The following is an 11,765-nucleotide window of genomic DNA, read 5'->3' on the forward strand; positions in this document are numbered from 1 at the left end:
TTGAAGTAATACAATGTAGCAAAAAAAAATGCTATGTGATTGGTATTTGTAGATCACTGTCCATTCCATATTCACTTTTCATGGTTCATGGAAGGGCAAAAAGAACACAGTGCTTGGAATCAGAACTGTGATTAGATCCTAGCCCTAAACTACAGGAACTTAAATTTTTTCTCGCATCCCTTCTACAACTTGACTCACTTCTTGAACTCAGTTTCACCATCTGTAAAATAAAGGGGCTGAGGTGAGTGATGGTAAGTAATTTTTTCAAGTCTAACATTTCTATGAGTTTATAATACAGTGCCTCCTCAGTACGTAATGAAGCTCACCATAATGATGGTATTCTTTGCATTGGACTACTACCATATTCACCACCTATTTCCTCGTCTACAGTTGGTTATAAGTCCCATATCCCATAGAAATCCCTCTCCTCATATCTCCCTCTTCTCTAATTCCTTTTGCACTACTTACATGACTCAATTAGCATATTATTGTTAAGTTTGCTATATGATTTATTTTGCCCTTTCTCATAATCATCTGTAATCAATCAACAAACATTTACTAGATGCCTGCTAAGCACAATGCATTGTTACAGGACACTGTGGACCTACTGAAATGTTAAAATACCCACTACCCCTTAATGCTTTTACATTTCAGCACATATACAAAAATATAAACAATATTTAAAGACATACTATATTTAAAAAATGTCTAATAAGTAGTATGATCATAAAATTTGTGAAGCAAAGAAGATACCCAGAGTGCCAGAGCGATCAGGGCTTTCTTCAGAAAGAAACCAAGACCTCTGTTGCATTTTAAGATGTGGATATAATTTATTTGAATATGCAACTTCATAGATGAGCTTAAAGAATTTTTGTAATACCTAATATAATCAAGAAATACAATCAGGATAATATGTATAATTAAGAAATATTGGCGCACCTAAGTGGCTCAGTCAGTAAAGTGTCCAACTCTTGACCTTGGCTCTGGTGGTCACGATCTCACAGTTTCATGAGATAGAGCCCTGCATTAATAGCTCATGGCCAGCTTGGAATTCTTTCTCTCTCTGTCTCTCTGTCTCTCTCTCTCTCTCTCTCTCTCTCTGTCTCCCTCTCTCTCCCTCTTACTCTCTCAAAATAAATAAATAAACTTTAAAAAAAAGAACTATCTCCTAGGCTGTAGCAGTGTTTGATGAGCTATTTATGGAAATAATGATAATCAAAACAAAAAAGTGACCACCATGTACAAAACACCACAATAACTTCTTTAAATACATGTTGTTTGATATATACAGAAACCACAAAAGTTGGAATTATTAGCTTCTTTTGCAAAGAAGCAAATCCAAACCAAGAGAGGGAAAACAACAGATTACAACAATAAGTGATAGAACTGATATTGATTCTCTGATCTGCCTCTCAACCAGCATATAGAGAAGACTTCTCTTTTCTCATGACTTTCTGATTGTATGACACACCTTAGTCCCTTTCTGGATGCCCCATGTTGCACTTTCAGCATCCTAGCCAGATCTAAGTGAAAGAAAATGAAGTTTTGTCCTCAAGTGTTCACAAACATTTGAGTTTCTTAAACTACTTCTCACCCATCTATAATCCATCCAGGGTATTTAAAGAACCATGGTAGGAGAAGGAAAATCCATATGATACCTGCATCTCAGAGCATTCTGGTTGAGTTTCCAGACCAATATTTTCTCAATCCACATGAACTCCTTTAGCTTGCCATAGAAGAGACTCAGCTCTCGCAACTCTCTAATTAACAGAGAAAACAAAGGTGCTCTATCTCCATGTCAACAAATGAAATAAAGCCCAGAACTAAACCAAGTCAGATTTCATTCCCTCTTACAAGACCATCTCCTAATGGTTGAAAATCCCTTTTTTGGTTCTCCAACTGGGACAGCAATGGAGGGGGAAAAAGTAACTTCAGTTTCTGACTGCATGTCCTTTTTCTTCTCATTTGTATTGGTTCTTGCTCATTAAGCTCAACTGAAGCTGCTTCTGTTGTACAGGATAACATATTATTGATCTCTATACAAAACAATCCTGTCACCAGAATCATCTATTCAATGCTGGCCTTTGGGGACTTCAACATTCTACACCAGTATTCCTTAACTGTTGCTGTGTTTGTCACCCACCCACTCATTTAAAGACCTAACATGTGACTGTTTCCAAAGAGTTAAGCATATCCAACTTTCCCTGGTTGAAACTAGCATTACTTCATGCACAGGTAACTATAAAAATGTTATTATCTTCAGAGATATGGGTAATTGGCACACAGGAGAATACCGACCAAATGACACTGCAGTGGCTTGGGATCACCAGTGTGAGTTCATTTATTCACGGGAATTGTCATTCAGAATCCTGGCCAACCATCAGAGGAAGCTATTAATAAGTCACCAAAGAGGAAAAAGGTAAATAAATAAATAAATAAATAAATCGCCATTTCTTCACTTAATTGGAGATATTTATTTCATACATAAGGTTAAAGAAAGCTCTCCAACAAACATGTGAATATACACTGTCTTATATTTATATTAAAATCAACTCTGCTAAAGAACCCTGATACTTAAAACAGAAACCTTCATAGAAATTCCCAGGATAGGGGCGCCTGGGTGGCTCGGTCGGTTGGGCGTCCGACTTCGGCTCAGGCCATGATCTCACGGTCCGTGGGTTCGAGCCCCGCATTGGGCTCTGTGCTGACAACTCAGAGCCTGGAGCCCATTTCGGATTCTGTGTCTCCCTCTCTCTCTGCCCCTCCCCTGTTCATACTCTGTCTCTCTCTGTCTCAAAAATAAAATAAAACATTAAAAAATTAAAAAAAAAAAAAGAAATTCCCAGGATAGTGTGTGTGTATGTGTGTGTGTGTGTGTGTGTGTTAATTATTTGTAAATTCATTCTTCTGCTCTATAATCAAAAGCTACCATATCCATAACATAAACCGTTTATCTGTAGATTCTATTACATGATCTACAACTTCACATTAAAAATAATACTTTTAAGTCAGAAAAAACTATACTACAGGCGCCTGGGTAGCTCAGTCAGTTAGGTGTCTGACTTCCACTCAGGTCATGATCTCGCGGTTGGTGAGTTCAAGCCATGTGTCGGGCTCTGTGCGGACAGCTCAGAGCCTGGAGCCTGCTTGGGATTCTGTGTCTCCTTCTCTCTCTGTTCCTCCCCCCACCTTTCTCTCTCTATCTGTCTCTCTCTCTCTCACTGTGTCAAAAATAAATAAATGTTAAAAAAAATTTTGATATTTGTAATTGTACAAGATTGGGGAGAATGTTCATCAATAGAAGAGTAGCTAAATAAATTGTGGAACATCCATAAAACAGAATATTATGAAGCCACAAGAAAAGACTGGGGACATTCTACCTGTGGGGATATAAAATGCCTTCAAACAGCAAGGTGCAAGATAGTGGGTTTAGTAGGAAACCGTTAATGTTCAAACCAAGGAAGAGGGGATGAGAGATAATACCTTATATTAGTACTTACAAGTGAATACAAAAGAAAAAGGTGAATTTTCTTAACTCTAGCAAGAGGAAGTAGCTATCTGAATAACCTTATCTAATTTTTGGATATAAATTTCCTATTCAAGAATTTTTATTTAAAAAATAAGAAGAGGGGCACCTGGGTGGCTCAGTCGGGCATCCAACTTCAGCTTGAGTCATGATCTCGGGGTTCGTGAGTTCGAGCCCCCTATTAGGCTCTGTGCTGACAGCTCAGAGCCTGGTGCCTGCTTCAGATTCTGTGTCTCCCTCTCTCTCTGCCCCTCTCCCACTCATGCTGTCTGTCTCTCTCTCAAAAATAAACATTAAATTTTTTAATTTGCTTTAAAAAACAAAGTTTATTTTATTAAATCATTCCCTCTAACCAGCTCTAGAGGCATTACTATTTGATTTTCACATTTCCTCTAAATCTCTAATAGATAGTAGAGGCTGGGAGGAGACCAGAAAAGTCTGTGAGATTTAAGACTAATTTTAAAGCAGGAAACACTTAGACCAAAAATATATATATATATATCTAAAATGAAAGAATTAAAATAAAAACACAAGAATGTCAATTTTCCCAAAGTAAATCCCTAAATATAATGTGATCTCAATACAGTTATCATCAAGACTTTTTTCAGGAGCTAGATAAATTATCAATTTCATTTGAAAGACCAAATGAACAAGGATAGTTAGGTAATCTTGAAAGGGGAAATCATGAGAAGGAGGAGGAGGAAGAACTCTCTAACAGATATTAAAATATATTAAAAGCCTTTGTAAATAAAAACTGTAGGAATAAACAGATAGATTAATGGGACCAAATAGAAAATATGGACATCCCCAAATGCAAATTGGAAATTCAGTATTCAATAAAGATGGCCTCTCAAATCAATGGAAAATATATGGACTTTTGTTTCAAGTTTTTATTTAAATTCTAGTTGGTTAACATATAGTGTAATATTGGTTTCAGGTGTAAAATTTAGTGACTCATCACTTACATATAACAACCAGTACTCATCACAACTGCCTTCCTTAATATTCATCACCCATTTAGCTCATCTCCTGCCCACCTCCTCTCCAGCAATCCTCAATTTGTTCCCTATAGTTAATAGTCTCTTATAGTTTTCCTCCCTATCTTTTTTTCTTCTTTCTTCTTTTGTGTTCACCTGTTGTTTCCTAAATTCCACACTGACTTATTTCCTGACTGATTTATTTCACTTAACATAATACACTTTAACTTCATCCACATCATTTCAAATAGAAAGATTTCATTCTTAATATGGCCTTTTGTAGCAACGTGGATGGAGCTGGAGAGTGTGATGCTAAGTGAAATAAGCCATACAGAGAAAGACAGATACCATATGGTTTCACTCTTATGTGGATCCTGAGAAACTTAACAGAAACCCATGGGGGAGGGGAAGGAAAAAAAAAAAGAGGTTAGAGTGGGAGAGAGCCAAAGCATAAGAGACTTAAAAACTGAGAACAAACTGAGGGTTGATGGGGGGTGGGAGGAAGGGGAGGGTGGGGGATGGGTATTGAGGAGGGCACATTTTGGGATGAGCACTGGGTGTTGTATGGAAACCAATTTGACAATACATTTCATATATTGGAAAAAAAAAAGAAAGAAAGATTTAATTCTTTTTGATTGCTGAGTAATATTCCATTACACACACACACACACACACACACACACACACACCCCACATATTCTTTATCCATTCACCAGTCGATGAACATTTGGGCTCTTTCCAACTATTGTTGATAATGCTGCTATAAACATCAAGGTGCATATACCCCCTTTGAATCAGTATTTTTGTATCCTTTGGTTAACTACCTCGTAGTGCATTTGCTGAATAGTAGGGAACTTCTATTTTTAACTTTTTGAGGAACTTCCATACTGTTTTCCGGAGTGGCTGCACTAGTTTGTATTCCCACCAGCAGTGTAAGAGGGTTCCCCTTTCTCTGCCTTCTCACCAATATCTGTTGTTTCCTGTGTTGTTAATTTTAGCCATTTGGACAGGTGTGAGGTGATATCTCATGGTTTTGATTTGTATTTCCCTGATGATGAATGATGTTGAGCATCTTTTCATGTGTTTGTTAGCCATCTGGATGTCTTCTTTGGAAACGCATCTATTCGTGTCTTCTGCCCATTTCTTCACTGGATTATTGGGGCTTTGGGTGTTGAGTTTGATAAGTTCTTTCTAGATTTTGTTTACTAACCCTTTATCAGATATGTCATTTGCAAATATCTTCTCCCATTCTGTAGGTTGCCTTTTCACTTTGTTGTTTCCTTCACTGTGCAGAAGCTTTTTATCTTGATGAAGTCCCAATAGTTCATTTTTGCTTTTGTATCCTTTGCCTAAGGAGACAGATCCAGAAAAATATTTCTAAGATTGATGTCCAAGAGATTATTACCAATTTTTTAGGACTTTAATAGTTTCAGATCTCACATTTAGGGCTTTAATCCATTTTGTACATTTAGGTACAATGTAAAATGGTCCAGTTTCATTCTTTTGTGTGTAGCTGTCCAGCTTTTCCCACACCATTTATTCAAAAGACTGTCTTTTCGCCATTCTATATTTTTTTCCTCCTTTGTCATAGATTATTTGACCATATAATGTATGAGTTTATTCTTGGGCTTTCAATTTTGTTCCATTGATATATATGTCTATTTTTGTTCCAGCACCATACTGTTTTGATTACTACAGCTTTGTAGTGTATCTTGAAATCTGGAATTGTGATACCTCCAGTTTTGTTCCTCTTTCTCAGGATTGTTTTGACTATTCAGGATCTTTTGTGGTTTCATACAAATTTTAGGACTTTTTTGTTCTACTCCTGAGAAGAGTACTATTGATATTTTGATAGAGATTTCATTGAATTTGTAGATTGTTTTGGGTAGTATGGCCATTTCAACATTAATTTTTCCAATACATGAGCATGGCATATTTTTCCATTAGTTTGTATCATCTCTGATCTCTTTCATCATTGTCTTATAAGTTTCCAGAATACAGGTATTTTACCTCTTTGGCTAAATTTATTCTTAGGTATTTTAGCCTTTCTGATGCAATTGTAAATGGGATTTTTTTTCTTAATTTCCCTTTCTACTATTTCATTAGTAGTGCATAGAAATGCAAGAGGATTTTGTATATTGACTCTGAAAAATAAAAAATAGACCTGAAATGAAACTTTCACTAAGTGGAATGGACAGCAGATTAAATATTTAAGACGATATTATCAGTGAACTTAGTGACATAGCAATGAAATTATCCAAATGGAGCACAGAGCATAAAATAAGTGAAAAAGAAAATTCAGAGCATCAGGAACCTGTGAGGCTATATCAAGGAGCCTAACATACATGTAGTTGGATGCCTAGAGGGAAAGTAAGGGAATGGGACAGAAAAAGTAATGCGTGAAATTTTTCCACGTTTTGTACAAACTATAATCAAACCTAAGTTTTCCTAACTCCAAGCAGGATAAAAATAAAGAAAATTCAGCCCAAACAGAGCATAATAAAATTGCCGATAACCAGTGATAAAGAAAAAAATTTTGAAGACCCAAAGAAAAATTCACATCACATACAGAAAACAAAGAATTAAAGCAGATTTCTAATGAGAAACTATGTAAGCCAGAAGACAATGGAGAGACATCTTAAAAGTACAATAAAGAAAGACAAATATGACAAATAAAAATATTTACACAACAAAAATGTCTTTCAAAACTGAAGTCAAAATAAAGACATGTTCAGACAAAGCTGAGAGGATTAAAATTTTAAAACAAAAAATAATAATGAGCTACAATGATTATAGCATATGTAGGTATAAAATGTATGGCAACAGTACAAGGGATGACTGTTGTAAAGTTATTACACTATATGAGAAGTGGTCTAATATTATTTGAAGTGTGAGTATTATGAGCTAAAGAGGTTTATTGTAAATCCTAAAGCAAACACTAAAAATAATGATATATAGCTAATAAGACAATAGTGAAGGGATGGAATCCTTAAAATTAAAATTGAAACTTGTACATTAAAAATGAAAACTCAATTTCATACTAATTGTTTTAATAATAAAGGACTTAATTCCTTAGGAACATAACAATACTAAATGTGTATGCACTGAACACAGACTTTCAAAATACATGAACCAAAACCAAAAGCCAAAGGATAAATAGGTGAATCCAAAATTATACTTAAAAATTATAATGCTAGAACAAGTAGATGAAAAATCGGGAAATATATAGAAGACCTGAAGAACACTATTAATCTACTTGATATTGATAGAGTATTCCACCAATAACAGCAGAACGTACATTCTTTGATGAAATATAAAAAATAAACCATATCCTGGACGGTAAACCGTGTCTAAATAGTGTCAGATGACTGAGATCCATGCAAAGCATGTTCTTTGATAACAATGAAAATATGTAAGAAATTAATAACAGAAAAATATCTGTAAAATCTCCAATGTGTTTACAATAAGGAACCTACTTTTAAATACGGGGCGCCTGGGCGGCTCAGTCAGTTAAGCGTCCGACTTCGGCTCAAGTCATGATCTCACAGTTTGTGGGTATGAGCCCCGCATCCAGGTCTGTGCTGACAGCTCAGAGCCTGGAGCCTGCTTTCGATTCTGTGTCTCCCTCTTCCCCTCTCTCTCACTGCCCCTTCCCTGCTCATGCTCTGTCTATCAAAAATAAATATTTTTTAAAAAAATTTTTTAAAAAGAAAGAAATGTGCAAAAGACGCAAATAGACACGTTTCCAAAGAAGACATCCAGATGGCTAACAGACACATGAAAAGATGCTCAACATCACTCATCATCAGGAAAATACAAATCATAACTACAGTGAGATATCACCTTACATCTATCCAAATGGCTAAAATTATCAACACAGGAAACAACTGATGTTGGCAAAAAGTCAGAGAAAGGGGAACCCTCTTATACTGCTGATGGGAATGCAAACTGGAGCACCCACTCTAGAAAACAGTATGGAGTTTCCCCAAAAAGTTAAAAATAGAAATAGCCTATTATTCAGCAATTGCACTACTAGGTGGTTACCCAAAGGATACAAAAATACTATTCAAAGGGGCACATGTACCTTGATGTTTATAGCAGCATTTTCAACACTAGCCAAATTATGGAAAGAGCCCAAATGTCTATCAACTGATATATACAGGGGATTATTATTCAGCCATTTAAAAAAATGAAATTTTGCCATTTGCAATGATGTGGATGGAGCTAGAGAGTATTATGCTAAGGAAAATAAGCCAGTTAGACAAGATAAATATCATAGAGTTTCACTCAGATGTGGAATTTAAGAAACAAAACAAATGAGCAAAGGGGAAAAAGAAAGGTAAACCGAAAAACAGACTCTTAATGTTTATTTACTTTGAGAGAGTGTGCACGCATGCATAGGGGAGGAGCAGAGAGGTGGGAAAAGAGAGAATCCCAAGCAGGCCCACACTCAGCACAGAGCCTAATGTGGGGCTCCATCTCACAATCGTGAGATCATGACCTGAGCCGAAATCAGGAATCAGACACTTAACCAACTGAGCCATGAAGCCGTTCCAAACAGACTCATAACTATAGAGAACAAACTGAGGGTTACTGGAGGGGAGGATTACTGGGGACATGAGTGGGAGAATGGGTTACATGATTGATGGGTATTAAGGAGGGCACTTTTGATGAGCACTGAGTGTTGTATGTAAGTAATGAATCACTTACTTCTACACCAGAAACTAGTATTGCACTGTATGTTAACTAGCTAGAATTTAAATTAAACCTTAAAAAGAAGATGAACAAACTGTGGCTCAAAATAGATATCTCAAGGAATTTGTGATGCAGATCAAGCCTTGCTTACTTACAGGGAAATTTATAGCACTAAATATTTATATTGGAAAAAGAAAAAGTTCTTGAAAAAATCATTGAATCATTTAAGCATCATGAATTATTTAAGTAATTGAAATTACCAATGTCAAGAACGAAAATTACCAATCTCAACATCACTGAAGATCCTACAGGCTTTAGAAGGATAGGGAATATTATGGACAACTCTATGCCAGGGAACTCAACCATTTAGATGAAATAGACAAAATGTTTGAAAGAGAAAGACAAACCAAGAAACAGACTCTTAACTACAGATAATAAACAGATGGTTACCAGAGGGGGGGGGTTGGAATGGGTGAAATAGATGATGAGGATTAAAGGATACAGAGTAATATATAAAGTTATTGAATCACTATATTGTACACCTGAAACTAATTTAACTCTGTATGTTAACTATACTGGAATTAAAATTAAAAACTTAATATAAAAAGTATCTGAGGGGCAGACACCTGGGTGGCTCAGTCAGTTGGGCATCTGACTCTCAATCTCAGGTCATGGTCCCATGGTTTGCGAGACCAAGCCTCTCTTGGGGCTCTGTGCTGACAGTGAGGAACCTGCCTAAGATTCTCTCTCTCCCTCTCTCTCTGCCGCTCCCCCACTTACATTGCTCATTCTCTCTCTCAAAATAAATAAACTTAAAAAAAAGTTTGAAAGATTCAAAACTACCAAGTCTCACTCAAGAAGAAATAATCTGAGTGACCTTCTATTTACTAAAAAACTTGAATTTGTAGTAAAGAAAAAAGAAACTCCCACAAAAAAGAATCAAGGCCCCAATGGCATCACTATTAAACTCCACCAAGTACTTAATGAAGAAATAATGCCATAAATTTGCTGCACAGATTTCTCAGAAAATGAAAAAGGAAACATGTCCCAATCCATTTTATAGAGCTAGCATTACTTTGACACCAAAACCAAAAACATTTTTTTAAAAGGACAGACTCCCATGAACACAGAAGCAGAATTATTAATAAAATACTAGCAGAGCAAATACAAAAGTATATCAAAGCAAATACATCATGATCAAATGGTTTTATTCCCAAATCAAAGATGATTCAATAATCAGTGTCATTCACTGTATCAAAACTAGAAAAGAAAAATCATTTTTATCCTCACAATAGATGCAGAAAAATAATTTGACCGAATGCAACACATTTTCTTAACAAAAACTCAGCAAACCAGGTGGCCTAAATTGTAAAGAGGTATAACGCTATTGAGCTTGAGACTTATTAATAAAGGAAATTTTGCATATATATTTATTTAAATGAAAATGAAAACATTTAATTCAGTGTCTAAATCTTTAAACAAAATCCTCCCCACTACCCAAGAATATGGGTACTCTTTGACCAGTAATTACATATCTAAGATCTTATTCTAAGAAAATAATAAAAAAAAGTGCACAGGGTGCCTTGATGGCTCGGTCGGTTAAGCATCTGACTTTGGCTCAGGTCGTGATCTCACAATTCATGAGTTTGAGCCCCACATCAGGCTCTGTGCAAACAGCTCAGAGCCTGGAGTCCGCTTCGAATTTTGTGTCTCCCTCTTTCTCTGCCCCTCCCCCACTCACGTTCTGTCTCTCTCCTTCAAAAATAAATAAACATTAAAAAAAAGTGCACAAAGATGTATTATAGCATGCTTTCTACTAGCAAAATGTGATGCCTAATTATATATATATCAGAGGAAGGCTGGTTAAAAAAAATATGGTACAAACTTCTAGATATAAAATAAGTCCTGGGGATGTAATGCACAGCATGGTTACTATAGTTAATAATACCGTTTTTGCATTTTGAAAATTGCTAAGAGAATAACTAGATCTTAAAAGTTTTCATCATAAGAAAACAAATTTGTAGATATGTGTGATGATGGATGTTAAACTACCATCTTGTGGTGATCATTTTGCAATATATATAAATATTGAATCTTCATGTTGTACACTGAAACTAATAAAATGTTATATGTCAATCATACCTCAATATTTAAAAGAATAAAAAATCTCAATACATAAAAGCAGGAATTACAAAGAGTACCAATATATCTTTCCTCAAGTTTGAGAGTATCTCGTCTGGCAGCTGAGATTCACTGGCAAATCTGGGCAGGGAAGAGGGTAAAGATTTGTCAGAAACACTAATTTTAGGGGCGCCTGGGTGGCTCAGTTGGTTGAGCGTCACACTTCGGCTCAGGTCATGATCTCACAGTTTGTGAGTTGGAGCCCCACGTCAGGCTCTATGCTGACAGCTCAGAGCCTGGCGCCTGCTTCGGATTCTGTCTCCCTCTCTCTCTGCCCTTCTCCTGCTCACACTCTGTGTCTCTCTCTCTCTCAGGAATAAATAAACCTTAAAAAAAAATGAAAGAAAGAAAGAAAGAAAGAAAGAAAGAAAGAAAGAAAGAAAGAA

This window comes from Panthera uncia (genome assembly GCF_023721935.1).
Source record: "Panthera uncia isolate 11264 chromosome B3 unlocalized genomic scaffold, Puncia_PCG_1.0 HiC_scaffold_1, whole genome shotgun sequence".
Taxonomy (NCBI): Eukaryota; Metazoa; Chordata; class Mammalia; order Carnivora; family Felidae; genus Panthera; species Panthera uncia.